Below are 18549 nucleotides of genomic sequence, written 5' to 3'. Positions count from 1 at the left end.
TGTGTGCCCCCTAGTGGGGGCATGAAGAAATTCCGGGGGGGGGGGCATGAAGTGACCCAGCCCCCGCATCATTCTCCCCACCTGAAGAATGAGATGACTTTGCTTCTGGCTCTCAGTCCCTACTATTTTATGTGGCTAACCCAGCGCGGCCATCATCAGAACCAGGCAGCTGACAAAGACCCACATGGAGCTAGAAGACTCACATGGAGCTACCTGCCTCCTGCGAGGTGACTGAATGTGGGTTGGGGGGTAGGGAGGACGAGGAGGATGGAGTTATATGGGGGGTGGGGATAGGGTAAGAGCAGGGGCTAGTGGTAACTGGCTTTGTGGGAGGGGAGGGGCCCAGGTGGGTGGCTTGCAGGTGGGCTGCTGGCCCTGGCAGAACAGGGCGGCTTGGGCTGGCGGGCAGGCAGCTGGTCCCAGCAGTGCGGGGCTCAGGCAGGGGGCAGGCGGGCGGGTCGGGCAGACCGCTCTGGCAGTGCAGGTCTCAGGCAGGTGGGTGGCTTGAGCGGGCAGGTCTGGTGGCTGAAACAGGGCTCAGGCACCTGGTCAGCTGGGGCTGCACAAGGCACCCGCAAGGGACCAAGCAAAATTATTTGTGCTTATTTTTTTTTAAATTTTAAATAAGATTTTTACATCAAGTTTTTGTGTTTATTTTAAATTACAAATTGAATCTTTTGTTAAAAGGGGGGTTGGATGATGCTAAAAAAAGAGGTAGAGGGCATGAGGGTTTCTCGAGGAGGGGGGCGTGATGCAGAAGAGTTTGGGAACCACTAATCTAGACCATCCCTGATAGGTGTCTGTCTAACCTGCTCTTAAATATCTCCAGCAATGGAGATTCCACAACCTCCCTAGGTAACTTATTCCAGTGTTTAACCATGCTGACAGTTAGGAAGTTTTTCCTGATGTCTAATCTAAACCTGTGATATACCTTGACTTTAGCAAAGCTTTTGATACAGTCTCCCACAACATTCTTCCCCATAAGTTAAGGAAGTATGGATTGGATACATGGACTGTAAGATGCATAGAAAGCTGGCTTGATGGACAGGTGTCTGGTTGGCTGTCAGTTTCAAGTGGAGTGCCCCAAGGATCGGTTCTGGGGCCAGTACTGTTAAACATCTTTATTAATGACCTGGATGAGGGGATGGATTACACCCTCAACAAATCTGCAGATGACACTAAGATAGGAGGTCAGGTCGATACACTGGAGGGTAGGGATAGGGTCCAGAGTGAACTAGACAAATTGGAGGATTGGACCAAAAGAAATTGATGAGATTCAAGGAGAAGTGCAGAGTTCTGCACTTGGGACGGAAGAATCCCAATCATTCTTACAGGCTGGGGACCGACTGGCTAAGTAGCAATGCAGCAGAAAAAGACCTAGGGATTAGTCAATGAGAGGCTGGATATGAGTCAACAGTGTGCCCTTGTAGCCAAGGAGGTTAATGGCAAATTGGGATGCACTAGGAAAAGCATTTCCAGCAGACCTACAGAATTCATTATGCCCCTTTACTCAGATCTGGGGAGGCCACATCTGGAATACTGCACCCAGTTCTGACACCCCCCCCCAGTATAAAAAGGAGCGGATGCATTGGAGAGGGTTCAGTAGAGGGCAATAAAAGTGATGAAGGGGCTGGTGCACATAACCTATGAGGAGAGGCTGAGACACCTGGGCATATTTAGCTTGCAGAAGAGAAGACTGATGGGTGATACGATAGCAGCCTTTAACTTCCTTAAAGGGGGCTCTGAAAAGGATGGAGAGAGACTGTTCTCAACAGTGAAAGATAGCAGAACAAGGAGCAATGTTCTGAAGTTACAGAGGGAGAGGTGTAGGTTGGATATTAGGAAAAACTATTTCACCAGGAAGGTGGTGAAGCACTGGAATGTGTTACCGAGAGAGGTGGTGGAATATCCATTACTAGAGGTTTTTAAGTCATAGTCATGGCTGAGATGATTTAGTTGGGGTTGATTCTGCTTTAGGCAGGCGGCTGGACTCGCTGGCCTCCTGAGGTCCCATCCAGCCTTAGAATTCTATAAATGAGGACACCTGTTGGATTAGAGATTGCCGGGTAACAACACAGATACATAGCAACAGTGGCAAAAGTTATCATTAACTCTTCTTTGTGATGCTGAGGAGAGAATAATCAAAATGCAGGATGGACACAAAGGAGGTGGTCACAAATTGATATCAAACCCACCACACCTGCATACAGAAATATGTATAAACTAAGGAAAGCAAGATTCCACCCATGGGAAGAAGCCTGTAATACAGAGGTGAAAAAAAAGTCTCAAACTGCTTACAAAAACAGCAGTCCCTCCAACTACCAACATGCTGAATTCAATACTAGAAAACTCTCCCACACACCTTAAAATGAGCCTGTGCAGCATTTTAACCAGAGGTCAAGTAAATTCAAGAACTGATAATTTTTTTTTGGAAGTTAGCATTTGCTTTTGCTGTATTTCTTCTCTGTAAAGGTAGGGTAAAAGGCACATACACGCATGAAAAAAGGTCACTTACAAGCAGCATAAAAGTAAACCAGTACATTATTATCCATTTAATTTAGAAGAGAATAAAAAGGCACTCCTTCACTGCACCATTCCTCAAAGGGAAGCAGCCGAGCTGGCTTTTATATTCAAATTCAGCAAATTAACATGTGGTTTAAACCAGGATGGGAACTTTCTGAGTCACTATAGTGGCTAGTCTGCATACCTGGCTTAATCTAATTCTTGACCTCCCCCCCACCCCTCCACTCTCTGATTTGCTCACCTTGATTATCTTTTTCTGATTTGTCCTCCTTGCTTATTGTTTTTGGTTCTCTGTGCCTTAAATATTGAGTCTGTTCTGGTCTGGCTGTGGTCTGAAGAAGTGGGTCTGTCCCACGAAAGCTCACCTAATAAACCATTTTGTAGTCTTTGAAGTGCTACATGACTGCTTTTTGTTTTGATAGTGTATAGACTAGCACGGCTCCCTCTCTGTTACTATGTAAAATATCTACGTTCACTCAATGAACTGTAGAATCACATGCTGCTACGTCACCACTTTTATTATACATACGTACTTTCATCCACACTTCTAACCTCAAAAAAAAAACATGCAATTTTCTCTCTCATGTGTTGTGAGGTGGCAAAACTGTTGGTGCCGCTGAATTTTTGGATCCAAGAACAGACTTGTTTCATCTAATTTTTGGAAGAGTTAACTTGCATACTGTTGGATCTCCACTGCACCTGATTTCTGCTGCTTCAACACGTCATCAAATCAACAGACCCAAGAATGGTAATATGTGGTTGGACAAAAGGTCCGTCTGTCTAGCCCAGAAGCCTATCTTCGGACAGCAGTACTTCAGGGGGAAATCAACAAGCGATCCATCTGTTGGACATTCCCAGCTTCTGGCAAACAGGAGCTAGGGATACTTCAAATGCATGGTTTTGCATTCCTCCCCTTCCTGGCTAATCACCACTAACAGAGCTATCCTCCTTGAACTTATCTAGATCTTTTTTTAACGCCTATTATTGCCTTGGCCTTCACAACACCCTCTTGCAAAGAGTTCCACAGGTTGAATGTGCACTGAATGAAGAAATACCTCCTACTGTTTGTTTCAAACCTGCTGCTTGTTAATTTAATTTGGCGACCCTTACTTAGTGCAGTAAGAAGTGTTATTTGCTCCAACAGAAACTCTCTCTCTCCACACCAGTCATGATTTTATAAACCTCTAACGTATTTCACTCACCTTAACTCTCTCTTTTCTAAGCTGAGAAGTTCTAGTCTTGTTCCTTCTCATATGGGAGCTGTTCTATACTTTTAGTCATTTTATTGCCCTTTTCTGAACCTTTTCAAATTCCAACCCAGCTGAAGAATAACAGGTACAATATACAAAGGTTATTAACCTATAAGTATTTCCTTCTGTAAGTTAGAAACTATATCATAGACTCATCCGGCTGGAAGGGACCTCAGGAGGTCATCTAGTCCAGCCCCCTGCTTCAGGCGGGATCACCCCCAACTAAGTCATCCCAGCCAGGACCTTGTCCAGCCGGGACTTAAAAACCTCAAGGGATAGAGAATCCACCACCTCTCTAGGCAACGCATTCCAGTGCTTGTAATACCTAGATAAAACTGAGTTGACAAGTAAATCACCTTTTTACACTTCACATTCCCTTTTTGGTGCTTTTAACATTACACGGCCCCGGCAATTACTTTTAAACACCAAGTGGTGTTCAGTGTCAGAAGAAACTCATCTCTGGAGAAAATACACAAGGGTGGATTAGGCTTATCAAACCTAGGAGAATGCGAATGAACCGCAGATACTTTACAGCAGGTTAACGACTGGGCTGACAGAGCTGATGCCCCGACTGGCTGCCTAGCTGGCTCCAACACCACTCGCCCGCAGCCCTGCCAAGGCCGGGAATGCAGCAGCCCACTCGCGGGTTTAGAGGCAGCTGCACTGGCCGCCATTAACGCTCGGCTGTGTCAGCGACCCGGCCCAGCTCCCGAGCCGCGTGGCGCTGGCTGCGGAACGGAAGGGCCGGGCCGGGCCGGGCCGGGCCGGGCCTGGCCTGGCCTGTCCTGTCCTGTCCCGCCCCCGCCCGCAAGTGGCCTTTGGAAGGAACGTAGCAGGCAAAGGCTCCGCTCCCCCTCTGGACCCCGGACACCCACCTGTGGGGCGCGCGACTGCTCGCCCGGCTAGAACGCGGAGACAATGGGGCCAGAACACGCCCCCGTGAGGATTCCAAAATGGGGCACTCACAAACCCCAACAGCAGCAGAGGCGGCCCCGCCCCCCGCGTCAGGGGCACGCGCCGGCCGGGGCCACGCGAGGCGCCACGCGTTGCTCTGCCAGACCGCCCCCTGCCGGGCCTGCGCCGAGCGGCCGCGGGACCCGCCCCCGCCTGGTCCTTCCGCATGCGCGAACCGGGCTTGCAGCGTGGGGAGCGTGGAGCGGTCTGGGCGTTTTCATGTGAATAAATAGAAAATAGGGTTGATTAATTTTTTGGGAAATAGAATTTATCCCGCCTGCGTCTGAGACGGGCTCATACCCGTGTGCTGCTGCTTCAGCTGTCCTGCCCAGCACGGCCGTGCCGGGATTTTTCCTTTGCCGTAATTATTGTAAAATAAGCGGAGTCTTGAGCACCTTAGAGACTAATGGATTGATTAGGGCATGAGCCTCTGTGGGTGAAACCCACTTCATTGCTGGTGCTGGGGTGGAAAGGCACAGGCTGGTTTGGATGTAAACACCTACAGGGAAAAAGTTACACTCCCCTGGAAATGAGGGTGATCAGTGAGGATGACCACAACCCTGCAGTGTTGCTGATGGGAGGATGTAACTATCCGCTGAGGGGAAGTTGCCTCTGTAGCTGGTTAACCACTTAAGATTTTTTCTTGTAGCCTAATTGTATATCACTGAATTTGTAAATGAGCTTCATTTCGGCGGCTGCCCTTTGGAACTGAGCTTTTATTTATTTTTTTAAAAGGATGGCTACTTTTCAATCCTTTACTGAATGTCCAGGGTGGTTAAAGTGTTCTCCTACAGGATTATGTGTGTTCCCTTTCTTGATATCTGATCTGTGCCCATTTATCCTCTGGCACAGACTGTCCAGTTAGTACAATGTACATGCCAGAGGGACATTTCTGGCACTTGCTGGCATATATCACATTAGTAGATGTGCAGGCATATGTGTCCTTGCTGGTGTGGCTTATGTTGTTAGGTCTTGTGATGGTGTTGCTTGTAGAGATATGTGGACAGAGTTAGCACCAGGATTTATTGCAGGGATAGGTTCCTGGGTTACTGTTTCTGTGTTGTGTTGTGTGGCTGTAGGTGAATATTTTCTTAAGTTGTGGGGGGGGGGGGCTGTCTGTGGGCCAGGACTATTCTCCTCCCTAGGTCTGTGAGGATAGGTTGTAAATTGTTAATGATGAGCTGGAGGAGTTTTAGCTGGGAGCTGTAGGTGATAACTAGTGGTGTTCTGTTATTTTCCTTGTGGGGCTTGTCCAGAAGGAGGTGACTTTTGGGTACTCATCTGGCTCTGTCAATCTGAGGATGGTGGTAGTGACCAGTAGTAAATATTTGTTTAAAGCAGTATGGGCTAAGACACCAGGTGCCACATGAGCTATATTGCATGCAGTCAGTGTTACAACCAGTCAAAGGCTGTTGAGAAGACATCAGAGAAAAATTAAATATAATGGGGAATAAAATAGTGTTGGGCAATAGTAAATAATTATGTAAGTAAAATAGCAAACATTGACCTGTTGTAATTTGTGTTTCTTTTTGAGCTACAGTTCCATCATCATCATCAATAACCGTGGGCTCAGCACCTGTTGGTGTCTGATGCCTCTCTCACTATTTCCATGCTGGATAGCATTTTGTAGATAAGTAGTGTCTCTGAGGTTCACTGGAAATGAAGAAACTGAGGAGGAGAATGTCTGTTCTGTGAAAAGTATGGAATTTAGGCATTATTTGTATGTGAGATGAGGTAGCAAAGTGAAAATCTGTGGCATGTCTACAGTACAAACTTCCGCTGATGCAAATTACATTGTCATCAAGCTACTCAAGTTGTATTATTTGTACATGTGTCTATGTGGTTTCTTGTGTCAGTGACATGTTACTGGCTGGTGCAGTGCCTTCTAGTAAGCTTTACAGTGTGTTGTTGCATAAAAATAACTCACCCAGGGAACTGTAGGTGCTAAAATTCTCAATATGCCACTTTATCCATCCCATAATACCAGTTCCCAGCATGCAACTTCCTCCATTCCAGGCCATCTGTATCCAATAATTTTTGTGCCTTTAAAAAAAATCTCTCTCAAACCCACTTGGCGTTTTTCATGACTACCACCTTTGACAGACACACAAAGTCCACACAACAATGCTGCACTATGTTTATAAGCATTACAAATACAGAACACACTATTCTCTTCTAGAATTTGCAAGACTGTCAGGAAGAACTGCAGACATGGGGAATATGATGATTTCTTTGAGGAGAGCTGTTTAAAGGACATAGAAAATAATTCAAGGTTAAAGGTGATGTTCAAGGAGCAGCTTCAGATGGTCTTTTATTGCTTCTGGGAAACAGTAAATGAGCACTGATGGTTGGAGTTGCATCAGAATGAACATTTAGGAATGATGAGCAGTGATTGAAGAACTTTCAGTGTTAAAAGACCATGTTTCTCAATCAAATGGTGAGCTTGCCTCACCCTGCTTCACATGGATATGAGTGCAATGACTGCAGGGCTGACAGCTGAGATACATGCTGATTACACTTTGGAAGTTTGACCCTACTGCTCAGTGGAAAATTCTGGAGTTGAAAAAATCCATGGTTAGGGGTCTTACCATAAAATGTGTAGGGCCATTAAACACCTTGCTACACAGGACTGTGACTCTTGGTAATATGCAGGCCATAGTGGATTAATATGCATATGCTTTCCCAACAGGTTTATTGCCACTGGTGATTTTGAAACACCAGTAGTAATCCTGGGGGACCCAGCCTACCCTGGCTCCTTTGGATCATGAAAGCTATATACTGGTCACCTCAACCTCACCAAGGAGAGACTCAACTACTAACTCCAAGGACAGGTGAGTGTGCTTTTGGTAGATTGAAAGGATGTTGATGGTGTTTACTCTGTAGATGGGATCTTGGCAAGAAATACATCCCACTGGTTATAGCTGCAAGTTGTGTCCAGTATAATACATGTGAGGCAAAGGGGAAAGATTGCTCTCATGGTCAAGGCAGAGTGGCTACTTGCTGAGTTTGAACAGCCAGACACAAGGGCCATTACAAGAACTAAATATCAAACTACATAGTTGCAGACAGCTTCGAGAGAGCTCTCAAAGGCCAGCCACATTAATATGTCATGCTCAACTGCGCTATGTGAATGAAGTTTGCAGGTTGTTGTTAATTGTGTAGTGTTTGGTGTGCCTTTGTAAATATAACACTGACTTCTAATGAACCTGTGAGTTATGGAGTGTTTACTGGACATTTACAAACATGGCTAGGTGCTATGTTGAATGAGTTAGTCCTTTGGCGCTGTACACTTATGACTACTGGATGCTTTCAGCATTGCTTGGCATTCTGAATTATATCTGGGTAGCTCTATTTTCTTGGCAATCACTTGATAATGAGGAGGACGTCTTCATGTCACCCTCCTCTTTGTGAGTCTGTTGATAGCTGATCAGCCCCATTCTGAAGCTGCAGATCTTATCACAGAAGGGGCACATGTTGGTAGCTGTTGGAGGGGTGCAGGGCAATTTTTGATGCTCTTTTCTTCTTCTCCACCTCTCCTCATCTGGACTGTGGCAGGGCCTCTCAGACTGTGCCACCCCTTCATGGATTACCACTTTCCACTGGGGATGGTGTTAGGCAAGGTTTTCCCAAGTGTTGACACCGATGCTGCACTTTTTCCATGTGTGCCTTCAACATGCCCTTATATTGCTGGCCCCCAACATTTCCTATCCTTCCTCCAACTCACAAAACAGAACCTGTTTTGGGAGGCATTAACCAGGCATCTGAACCATGTGATCAGTCCAATAAAGTTGTTGATGAATGGTTCCAAAGTTTACTGTTCTGCTTTGACCTCATACAGGTGAACCCACTGGACACAGGAATCCAGTTGCAGGGGTTGAGGTGGGCTATTAAGGGCACTTTTTCTAGCCCTCTCCCCATGTGGGTTGAACAGTGTGGATCCTAAGTAGGGCTGCACAGTCATGGATGCATCAGCCGGACAATTCTACCATCTTAGTCCTCAAAACAGAATGACTGATACATATATCCGTTGCCTACGTGCTGGTCTATGGCAAAAAGCTTCCAGATTTCACAATACTGCTTCCATTGCCATTTGCCAGTGGCCATAAGGCTTAAGTTTAGGAGAGTGGTACATAGAGGAAGACACCTGTGTGTGACTTCTTTTAACATAGAGGGACAGTTTCACATCAGCCACCACATGGTTCTTGATGGATAGCGTGGAAGTGTAAGAGTTACATTGTAAAAATCACACTATGATACAATGTTGCTTCTGAGCTCAAGAAGGGGAAGTTATGTTAATGCTGTGTGAAGGAACGTAGGGTGGGTTTGGATGGAGCCAGGTGTGCCTGGGAAAGCAGGAACCAGAGCAGTAGGTGCTAGACACTAATTAATTAAGGTAACCAGAGAGTCATAAACAGGAGACTGATGAAGGTGATACAGAAATGAAAATATGTGACTGGTCTTAGGGGCTATGTGGGGTGGGTGTGTGTCTGGTTTTTCTTTGTTTATTAACTTACCTTCTTTTGTCTGTATACATTGAGAGACCTGAGCCCTAGGTGTGGGGCTGACCTTTTTCTGAATGTATTAGCAGAGCAGCTTTGCTAATGAACAGAGTGGTCTGACAAATTGTGAGTCTCGAGCCTAACTTTGACAATTTGGAGGTTCCACCGAGATGGCAAACGTCTTCGCTGAGGCTATGTCATCCCTGACTGCTTTGCAGGACGACCGTGGCAGCCGGCACCTGAACATTTAGTCTGAGCGGTCCTTCGCGAGACGGAAGGTGCACAACCGCGGCGCGGTCTACGCCATCGAACCTGTTGTTTCCCTCTCTGTTCTGGTCGGGGTCCCGGGATCTAACTTCTGGAATCTGGTCCTGATCAGGTAATTATTCTTTCTGGGTTTTGACCAGTCTGAGGACTGTCCTGTCTCTGTGTCTATCCGTCCTCCCCATGGTGTGCTTTAGTCTGGGCGCCGTCTCTGTCCGGGGACCGGCTGACTAACGTGTTCCCATCCCCGCAGTCCGGATAAGTGCAATCTGCACAATTGCAGCCTCACCACACCTTGGGTATAACCCCTGATGTGAAAGCAAGGGCGATTGAGGCAGTAGCCTGTGGGCTTCTGTCTGTTGCACTGGGTACTGCTCTGACAAGCCCAAATTTCCTTCTTGTGTGAGTGGTGTGTGAAGCCCTCCTGTATGGGTAACCAGACGTCTAAGGTAGAAGAGTTCCCTAAGGGGACGCCAGCTCATTTTATGTATTTTAGAAAGGGTCCAGACTCTTGTAGGTTTCTGGAGAAATGGTCTAAACTGAACCTGGAGGACCCCAAATTGCAGCGGCCACTGTTAGGTTCTTGGGACATGGACTGAGTGAACGCCTTAAAAGACAAACTCGTCCTCCCAAAAACTAAATTGGCTAAAGGAGAGGTAGACTTCTTCATGCAGTGGTGGGAAGAGGCAAATCGTAAATGTACTGAATCAAAACTCACCTCACTTAGAAATTCTAATGATAAATTAAAAGCCCAATTGGATGCAGTCTCTCCCACCACCAGTCCGAGCGTTCCCCTTTGCCCAGTTCTGTGTAATGATCTGGATCAAACCCAACCCCCACCGTACTCCTGCCCTAGTAAAGGAAAAGGGAAAGAAATGCCCTTGGTAACTACTGATGATGAGAGTGGTGATGAGAAACAGGAAGAGATCCTCATTGGCTTTGCAGCCCTGCAAAATGTTATGAAAAGACAACCCAAATCAGACTGCAAACATTCTCCTGATCTCACTACCTGGACAAGAGAATCTGATGGGAGGTTGAAAAAGGACTCTGATAAAAATGTTGTGGCACCTTTACGGGTCCTTAAGATGGAAGGAAGTGAGCCCGTATGGAATTATAAATCCTGAACCCATACGGAACTTTTGTCTATAGTTAAAGGTTTTCATAAGCCACAGGAAAATCCTATCAAATTTGCTGAGGAGTTTCTGTTTATCTGTGAAGGCTATGAACCCTCCGAGACAGACCTCCTCCAACTGTGGAAACTGTTAGCCTCTACCGGTCAGTATGAAAAATGGTTGACTGTTGCAGACTGGCCAGCTGAGGCACGCCATTCAACCATGAAAAGTATTGGCCCAGACACTGCATCTAGAGACCGGTATAGGGCTCTTTGGAGCTGCCTGTATGAAGCCATTCCTAAAGTGTGGTCCCCTAAACCCAACTGGACAGCCATACGCTGCTGTAAACAAGGGCAAGGAGAGAGCCCAGGAGACTATCGGTCCCGGCTAACTGATATTTTCCTACAACATTTGGGAATACAACAGCCTGATGTAAATGGACAGGGAACCCTGGCACATGCATTTGTTGATGGCCTTCTCCTTGCTATAGGCACTATGTTAAAAAGAATAAGTGTTGGGTGGGAGACCGAGACCATGGACAAATTGCAGGCAGTAGCAGAGCATTGCTACAGCACTTTAAAGGGAAAGGAAGAACAGTCCTCCCAAAGGTTAATGGCTCTGCAAATGCAGCACTACTCGGGGCAGAGCAGGCAGCACCGGGGGGGGACGCGGTCACAGGGGGGGCTGTGGGCCTGGACTTTCGGGGGTTTGTAATTGCTGTAAGCAGCCCGAACACTGGAAGAACGAGTGTCCAGGCTGACCTTGTGACCATGCAGGAAACCAGCTAAACTCTCTGCTGGTCCCATCAGCTAATCCCCAACCCTACTTTGCGCCGCAACAATGATGGGATGCTGGGGAACCTCAGGAAATTTTAGCTCCCTTATTACCTCTATCCCCTACTGGCGAATGTGTCCTGACTATTAATGATCTTTCTCTCCCTTTTCTTGTTGATACTGGAGCTTCTCTTTCTACAGTCCATACCACTGACCTACCTGCAGTTCCCCGATCTGGAAAAACTGTGTCTGCTGTGGGCATTATGGGAATCCCTACCTCTTTTCCCCTTGCAAAACATTTATCGGTTCAGGTTGGCCCCCTGTTTGAGGACCATGCATTCCTTCTCTCTGATTCCACTCCTGTAAATCTTCTGGGTCGGGATTTGCTATGTAAACTTGGCTGTACTACTTACTGTCACCCAGACAGTGTCTATCTACAAATTCCTCAGTCTTCCCTGTGTGGTTCTGCAGCCTCCTTGCTGTCTGAAACTTCCCTTTCCACACCAGTTCCTTGTTGCCTCTTAGTCCTGTCTGTTGAACGCCTAATTTCACAGGTTCCATCCTCTCTATGGCCATCACACACGTCTGAAGTGGGCCGATTAAACACTGACCCTGTTCACATTACTGTAGACAATTCCAAACCTCTGCCTCGCCTGTCTCAGTGCCCTTTAAATCCTGAAGCAGAGGCTGGTATTGCTCCAGTTATAACCGCATTGAAAGAACAAGGCATTATTGTTCCCGTTCCAGCCCCTGTAACACCCCTGTCCTCCCAGTTCGAAAGGCTGATGGTAAATCGTAGTGGTTTGTTCAGGATCTCCATGCTATTAATCGCATTGTCATACCCACTTTTCCAGTAGTCTCTAGTCCAGCCACAATACTGGCTTCTATTCTGCCAGATGCAACTCATTTTACTGTTGTGGATTTGTGTTCTGCTTTCTTCTCTGTCCCGGTTCACCCTGAGTCCCAGTATCTTTTTGCCTTTTCTTATAAGTGTCAGCAATACATGTGGACTATGCCTCCCCAGGGGTATACAGAGAGCCCATCTTACTTCTCCCAAGCCCTAGCCAGGGATCTTGCTGACCTGGTTTTCCCATCAGGATCTACATTGATCCAATATGTAGATGACTTACTCCTCTGTTCCCCTTCATTGTCTGCCTCAGAAACTGATTTGTTGGTGTTCCTTACTGCTTTAGCAAACAAGAGCCATAAGGCTTCCCGCTCTAAATTGCAGCTCTGCCAAACCTCTCTCACGTACCTTGGCTTTCTTCTTTCCCAGGGCTCCTGTACACTTTCTCCCACCCGGGTTCAAGCCATCCTTAGCCTTCCCCAACCTCGCTCTCCACGCCAGGTCAGAAAGGTTTTAGGCATGACAGGTTTCTGCAGGCAATGGATTCCCCAATATGCTTCTCTTGCTAAACCGCTCCAGGAGCTTACTCAGTTCTCTGTGCCTGACCCCATGCCGTGGTCCCCAGAAGCAAACGCTGCCTTTACTTCTCTTGAACAGAGCTTAGCTTCTGCCCCTGCTTTAGGATTACCTGACTATTGCAAGCTTTTCACCCTTTTCTATCATGAACAATCTGCTTGTGCACTCGGGGTCCTTACCCAAGAGCACAGTGACAAAAATCGCCCCGTAGCTTATTTCTCTGCCATCTTGGATCCTGTTGCCCAGGGTTTACCCCACCTGCCTGCACGCTGTAGCCACCGCAGCATGCCTTGGCAGCCCGGTGGAAGGGTCCATACCAGGTACTGCTCATTACCCAGACAGCTGTAAAGCTATCCGGCATCGCAGCATGGATTCACACTTCACAGTGTAAAAAAGCACCGTCACCAGTGGACCAAGCATCACCTCAGGACCCCGTGGAGCCAATTTTGGCTCCAGAAGAAGACGCAGAGGAACAGCCCGCAATACCTTACAACCCACGCCCCCGTAAGGGTTGCCAGAAGCGGACGTTAAGCAGATAGCAGGAGCCGAGAAGAAGCGATAGTGAGCCTAGTGTCTGCTGCCTGGTGGCCATAAAACCGTGACTGTGGTTCCCTCAAGAAAGAGGTTGTCAGAACCAGAAAGGATCCTGCCTCCAACATGTGTCCCTGGTGGAACCTAATCCTCGGCTACTGGTGTCTTAAGGTCTGGGGAACCAAAGCGACAATGACAATTCTTTTATTCAGCAGCAAGTGTGGATAGCTCAGACTCTCAATACCTCTAATTGCTGGGTCTGCAGCCATATCCCAGCTCACTCACGAGCTAGCGTCCCCGTCATGGCAATTCCTCTTAATTCCTCAGACCTCACCAGAGGACCTCATCCACTTGAAAAGACGTGGAAGAGAAATGACACTTGGGGATTGGGGAGAACAAATGCTTCTAAATGGATAAGTGTGGTGGAGGGAAAGGGCCACTGGTGCTGGGTGTGTAATGGGACAGGGCTGAATTTAGGGAGGAGCAGCTGTTTCCAATATACTGTGACCCATGATGTATGGGACTATTCAAATAAGATTGGAGAATGGCGAACCGGTATGGGGATATGAATTTTTTCTCAACCTGGGAAAATCAATCTTGCTCCCCCTACAGCCTCCCTGAGAAAAACAATACAATCTTTCAATGCCATGCAAATGTTACCGCTCCCTGCAAGGAAGATTATCCTGTGCCTTTCGAGGGATATTAGTCCTCTTTTATAGACGCCTATATGTCAAATAGATGCAGCCAACCTTTCCCGGATTTAATAGGGCATCATTGGGTCTGTGGGACAAAAGCTTATACCATGTTACCAGCTAACTGGTTGGGTATCTGTTATCCTGCTCAGCTTTTCCCGCAATTCTGTGTGCTTCAATCCCTCCCATGAAATCGCCTCCATAATTTTTGGCGAAAAAGAAGAGATTTGTCAGATGCCCAATGGTATGTGGATAACATAAGCCCTTTGACCTGGGAAGAGGCTATTGGTGGTTCCTTCATCCCAATTGGAGGAGAAATGCACCATGCAAAAAGGCTTTTAAGATTACAAGCAGTAGTTGAAATCATGGCAAATGAAACTGGAGAAAGTCTAAAGGCTTTGGCAAAAAAAAAAACAACAATGAAACAGGAGCAGTCCAACAAGTGGCCCTCCAAAACCGTCAGGCTTTAGACATAATACTAGCAGCAAAAGGAGGGACCTGCGCCCTCACTGGAGCAGAATGCTGTGTATATATACCTGATAATACCAACGATGTAATAAATCGCGCTAGCCACTTCGAGCAAATTGCATACCTTCCCCACAAAGACCCAAGTTCCTTGTGGAAATAACTAAGTAGCTTATTTAATTTCTCTAGCCTAGGAAACTGGTTGTTTCAAGGAATTCTGACTATCTTATTTGGAATTTTAATGATTTTTGTATGTTTCCAATTAATCTCTTCTTGTATCCAAAGCTGTGCTAGACACACCATCCAGTGGGTTACCCCTAACCAGAGTGCTAACCTGGTGGTTTTAAATATCACTGATGAATGGAATGGAAAGGAATGGTTAATGTACGTAGCCAAGCAATTGTTGGTCATTGGCGTAGCTTGACCAAAAGGAGGGATTGTGGGAGTATAAGAGTTACATTGTAAAAATCACACTATGATACAATGTTGGTTCTGAGCTCAAGAAGAGGAAGTTATGTTGATGCTGTGTGAAGGAATGTAGGGTGGGTTTGGATGGAGCCAAGTGTGCCTGGGAAAGCAGGAACCAGAGCAGTAGGTGCTAGACACTAATTAATTAAGGTAACCAGAGAGTCATAAACAGGAGACTGATGAAGGTGATATGGAAATGAAAATACATGACTGGTCTCAGGGGCTATGTGGGGTGTGTGTGTGTCTGGTTTTTCTTTGTTTATTAATTTGCCGCCTTTTGTCTGTATAAATTGAGAGACCTGAGCCCTAGGTGGGGGGCTGACCTTTTTCTGAATGTATTAGCAGAGCAGCTTTGCTAATAAACAGAGTGGTCTGACAAATTGTGAGTCTTGAGTCTAACTTTGACAATAGAAAGCTCAGGTCCATTGTCATGGGATCCATGACAACTGGGAGTCTCCTATCTGCTGCAGACTTCATCCACCTTCACAATCCTTGTCGCATTATTCTTGCTATCCTCTGCTCATTTTGCCATTGAGGACTTTTAAGATTGTTCTTCATCTGGACCCTTCCCGTTGACCTTGCTGCCATGGGTGACCTTGCTGGGAGAATGAGACTCCCAGCTCCCAGACTCATCACTCTCGGGTTCATTGGAACACACAAGCCCACTCACTAAGATAAGGTGACGATCCAGAGAGTGAGGTGTAGGCAGTTTGGGCTTCCAGATCAGTGAGCAGCCATCCCACCCCACTGCCATGAGTATCCAACAACCCCAAGTCCACTTGTTTGGGGGGGTCACACCTTGCCTCAGGTGGGTGACAGGCAACAGTTCAAAGCCCCCTGCCTTACTTCAAGCAGGTGCTGGGGAAAATGAGCACTCATCGGGGTCTAATCCTAGGTCAGGGTGACAGCAAGCCACAGTCTTAGAAGGCCCCCAGCACTAGCTCAGGGCAGGGCAACAGACAACAGTCTTTAGGTAGCCCCTGGCCCTAGCTCAGGGCAGGGCAGCACACATCAAAAAGAGCCCAAGTCCTGGAGCAAGGCGGAGCAGGCCCAGGCCCTGGTGCAGGGCAGCGCAACAAAACCAACACAGTTTCAGAGGCTTAGGCCCTAGCTCAGGGTGAGGCAGCAAACACTGAGGAGAGCCCTGGCTGTAGCTCAGGACAAGGCAACAACCCAATTCACAGTTCCCACCAGCCACAGACACCACCTGTGCTGGCCAGCGAGTGGGGAGACTGCCACCTGTCAAGTGGGTGGCAGAGGGGATGAGGGCCCACTTGCTCCACCGTGTTGTGGCCCAGAGGCCCTGGTCGCAGCAGCACAGTCTGCTGTATGGTCAGTGGGGAATCCAGACCACAACACGCCAACCCGAGTCATTTAACGGTCCTCACTGCCTCCGGGCTACTCTGTCTTCCGCCGGCACGTATCTAAAGTCCATCTGACATCTTGGGGCTCACAAGTTTTCAGGTCTGGCTGGGGTCCAGGTGGCCCGGGTCCAGGTGGCCCAAGTCCAGGCCTACGCGGCCTATTGATTGTGCTGCCTCAGGCTAGCTTGGGGTTCAGGCTGACGAGGATATTCTGGTTGGTCCTCAGGGTCCAGCTGGTCTTCTTCAGGCAGGTTCCTCTGGGGTCTGTAGGATGTCAGGACCATCGGGGGGCCAGGCGGCCCAATCCAGGCCTCAGCCTCACTCAGCTGGTCCTCAGCCTCCCAGGCAGGGAACACAGAGCTGTCCTCTGGCTCCTCCAAAGGCTCAGTCCCAACTGAGTCCTCAGTCTGGGCTTTTATAGCCCTGGCCCCGCCTCCTGACTTCCAGTCAGGGGACTGGGAGGGGCCAGGGGCCAAGCAAAATGGCTGCCAGAAGGGATCCTCCCGTTCCAGGTAGAGGAAATCTCAGGAGGTCATCTAGTCTAATCCCCTGCTCACAGTGGGACCAGAACAACAAAATCATCCCTGCCAGGGCTACGCCAGTCCTGGCTTTAAAATAATTTAAGGATAGAGATTCCACCACCATCCTAGGCAAAGAATTCCAGTGCTTTGTCACCCTCCTAGTAAAATAGTCTTTCCCAATATTGTATTTGCTGCCTCAGAGGTGCCATCCCCCTCTACTTTTTCATGATCCATCTACCTTTCCTTTTCCTTGTGGGCTTCCTGGGACTTTTTCCATTTTGTCCTGTGTTTGTCCCACTCCTTGCCATTTGCATTGTTGGTCAATATGGCACTTTATTTACAGTTAAATAAAACACTGATATACGGGCTCTTGGTGAACATATCTTCTCTAGGACTCTTCTTTCCCCATCTTCAGCACAGGCCTTCTATTGGTGTAGAGCTGGGCACCCTGCCGCCTCCATAGAGCTGCTGCGGCTAGGACAGATGCAGAATTGGATTTACAGCCAAAACAGAAAAAGAAAAGAAAGTTTCAAAACTTTCTTCCCTTATTTCCATAACATTTTTAATAAGAAATGCTTATTGATAACTTGGCTTTGGAGTGCCTCTGTTTCTCCATTCCTAGACATGGTGAGTATTCCTGGCGAAGGGGAAGATAGTAAAGGAGATGACCATGTGAGGCTGGTGAGGATGCCAAATTCCGGACAAACTGCAAAGCAAGAGGAGACTCACCCCTAACTTGTAGTTATTCTTCCTTTCCATCTATTAAGCCACCAACAAAAGTGAAACTTCTGTCTGACCAGAAGTCTAACAAGAAGTCTGAAATGCAATCTTCTTAGGTATCTTAGTGTTACCCGTTCTCAGGCTAGACTTGAGAAGGTCAGAGCAGCGGGGGGCACTGTTGCTAAGAACTTATGCCAGCTTAGACAACAGTGAGTAACTAAATAGGTTCAAGCCTGCGTGCATCTATCATCACGAAACAGGAGGGGAAGCACTTAATTGATAAACCAAATATCCTTTTTTGGAAACACTGCTTCAGAACACTTGAATTTCTAACAATTACGTCTAAAGAAATCATTCTGGTTGCCAATAACAAAACTTCCTTACAAACTATTCACAAACTTCCAGCCCCGAGTCCATTCATACCACAGGCATGCTTTCTCCTTGACTCAGTGGGTGGAATCACTATTCAGACAACGGTCTTGTCACTCACAGGAATCAGCATGGCTCTCTCCTCTTCTCTTCTTTTCTTCAGATCTTCTGGTTTTCATAATCTTCCCGGCATCATCATAGCTGCGTCTACACGTGCACGCTACTTCAAAGTAGCGGCAGTAACTTCGAAATAGCGCCCATCGCGGCTACACGTGTTGGGCGCTATTTCGAAGTTGAAATCGACGTTAGGCGGCGAGACGTCGAAGTCGCTAACCCCATGAGGGGATGGGAATAGCGCCCTACTTCGACGTTCAACATCGAAGTAGGGACGTGTAGACGATCCGCGTCCCGCAACATCGAAATAGAGGGGTCCTCCATGGCGGCCATCAGCTGGGGGGTTGAGAGATACTCTCTCTCCAGCCCTTGCGGGGCTCTGTGGTCACCGTGTGCAGCAGCCCTTAGCCCAGGGCTTCTGGCTGCTGCTGCTGCAGCTGGGGGTCCGTGCTGCATATACAGGGTCTGCAACTAGTTGTTGGCTCTGTGTATCTTGCACTGTTTAAT

At 47.5% G+C, this 18549-nt stretch overlaps 1 protein-coding gene and 1 long non-coding RNA gene across 3 annotated transcripts in view; one reads left to right on the top strand and one right to left on the bottom strand.

The window, feature by feature from the left end:
- The window catches only part of ZNF622 (zinc finger protein 622), a 35358-nt gene extending 30543 nt beyond the window's left edge, over positions 1-4815 (bottom strand). The window contains exon 1 of the mRNA XM_074987826.1: positions 4649-4815. The gene's annotated coding sequence lies outside the window, so the exon portion shown is untranslated. The remainder of the gene's footprint in view (positions 1-4648) is intronic.
- A 36-nt stretch (positions 4816-4851) lies between these two features.
- LOC142009575 (uncharacterized) lies at positions 4852-18127 on the top strand. Of its 2 annotated transcripts, none has more exons than XR_012644522.1 (4): positions 4852-4948; positions 7417-7558; positions 9445-9605; positions 18092-18127. It is a non-coding gene; the product is annotated as an uncharacterized LOC142009575 (long non-coding RNA). The 2 variants fall into 2 exon arrangements; XR_012644521.1 differs by lacking the exon at positions 18092-18127 and adding an exon at positions 13137-15278.
- Positions 18128-18549: the final 422 nt, after the last annotated feature.

The sequence above is a fragment of the Carettochelys insculpta genome, chromosome 2, assembly GCF_033958435.1.
Source record: "Carettochelys insculpta isolate YL-2023 chromosome 2, ASM3395843v1, whole genome shotgun sequence".
Taxonomy (NCBI): domain Eukaryota; kingdom Metazoa; phylum Chordata; order Testudines; family Carettochelyidae; genus Carettochelys; species Carettochelys insculpta.
The sequence above is the reverse complement of the archived record's forward strand: the minus strand, read 5'-3'. Positions and strand labels throughout refer to the sequence as shown.